General features: G+C 63.9%; 1 protein-coding gene across 5 annotated transcripts in view; it reads right to left on the bottom strand.

The window, feature by feature from the left end:
- LOC109320799 (AP-2 complex subunit alpha-2) overlaps positions 1 to 1724 on the bottom strand; it is a 621923-nt gene that overhangs the window by 500609 nt on the left and 119590 nt on the right. The window lies entirely within an intron of this gene.

The following is a 1724-nucleotide window of genomic DNA, read 5'->3' as shown; positions in this document are numbered from 1 at the left end:
GTGTGCCAGGCCCTGCCCTCCTGGGGGAAGCCTCTGGCTTGGGCTGGGTGGGGGGCACCTGTGCCCCCTTGGCTGTGCCCTCTGGTGGCTTTGACATGCCCCGTGGCAGGGGGGGAGGGTTCTCTGCCCCCCGGCCTCCAACCCCATCATCACCCAGGGACCTTAATCAAAGCCAGATCCTGGCCAGGTCCTGGGGAAGGGGAGGCGGTGGGGTAGAAGGATCAGGTGCCTCTATCATGCCCCCACCCAGAGGCAGGTGGGGTGGGGGGAGAAGCAGGCAAGTAGGCATGGAGTACAGGACTCCCCCCCCAGGTCCCTCCACTGGCCAAGCCCCCTCAGCCGACTCCCCCAGCCCCCCTATCCCACCTGCCTCCTCCCTTCTTCCCCCTCTGTTTCTTCCCCAATAACTCGGAGATCAAAGCCAGGGGGGATGCCAGGCCCCCCCCATCCCAGGAACACAGACAGGAGCCGGGGTCTACCCAGTGCTTCTCCCGCCCTGCCATTCAATCGCTGCCCAGAAAACCGAAACCAGCCCCTTCGGCGGCGACTTTATTAACTTTTCATGTTGAAATCCAAAGGCTCTCGCGCGTGCTGGGGCCAGGGCCAGGGCCAGGATCTGTGGCCAGGAGCTGGGGGAGCTGTTTGTCTGTCTGTCCATTCCCCACCCCACATGCCTTGACACCTCCCAGAGGAGCTGGGGATAGAACCCAGGTGTCCGGGCTCCCAGCCCTTGGAAGGGGAAGAGAAAGCAAAGGAGATCAGGTAGGTATGATGGGGAACCTGTAGGGCAGGGGCAAGGGACTACGGGTTGGGAGTAAGGGGTACCGGTAGCGCTGGAAGGGGGTGCAGGTTGGGAGTGAGACACACCTGGGGTGTGCAAGTTGGGGATGAGGGGCACCAGTGGGCTGCATTAATGGCAGGGGTCCCTGGGGAGCTCCTGTGTGCTCTGGGTCCCTGTAAACTCATGCTGGGGGTGGGGTGGGGGGTTACTCCCTGCCTGAGCCTGGGCTGCAGGGAGCTTCCTGGCAGGGGCGGGGGGGATTCCTGGCCTCCCCCATCCCTCACTCACCTTCAGGCAGAGGCCGCCTTCAATGGGAAGCAGCTGGCGGAGAGGGATGGAGCCTCTGAGGTCTCCCAGGGAGAGGCTGCAGGGCCTGGACTGCATTAGCCATGAGTCAGGTCCTGTACAGATACACAGACAGACAGACAGCCCACTCCCCCCACTTCGGTTCCTATGTGGGGGCTGGGAGCCCCGGACACCTGGGTTCTCTCCCTGCTCTCTGAAGAGTGTGGGGCCTGGTGGGGCTGGGACACCCGGGTTCTTTCTCAGGAAGGTTTGGGGGGGTGGGGGGCCCCTCTGGTCACAGCAAGGCCCTGGATGCACCTTCACCTCTGGTGGGTTTGCCCCCTCTCCAGTACCCAGGCCTGGCACAGGGTCCCCACTCCTCATACCTACCCCCCTGGCCCCGAGCAGCACAGATTGACCCTTCTTCCCTCCCCGTGACCCAATCGTGCACACTCGTTCGGAATCCCTGCTTGCTCCTGGTGACGTGTCCTGGCATGGCATAGCGGGTACGGGTTAACAAGGGGGCTGCCGTTCGGGAGTGAGGGCACCTGTAATCTGCGAGAGGGCACTGGGAATGGCGGAGAGCTGCGGGTCAGAAGTGAAGGGCACTGGCAAAGCTGCTGGGACACGGCCTGAGGGCCAGGAGTGCGGGGCACCG

Source organism: Crocodylus porosus, unplaced genomic scaffold (genome assembly GCF_001723895.1).
Source record: "Crocodylus porosus isolate Cpor-Errol unplaced genomic scaffold, CroPor_comp1, whole genome shotgun sequence".
Classification (NCBI taxonomy): Eukaryota; Metazoa; Chordata; order Crocodylia; family Crocodylidae; genus Crocodylus; species Crocodylus porosus.
This window is presented reverse-complemented; position numbering and strand designations above follow the sequence as displayed.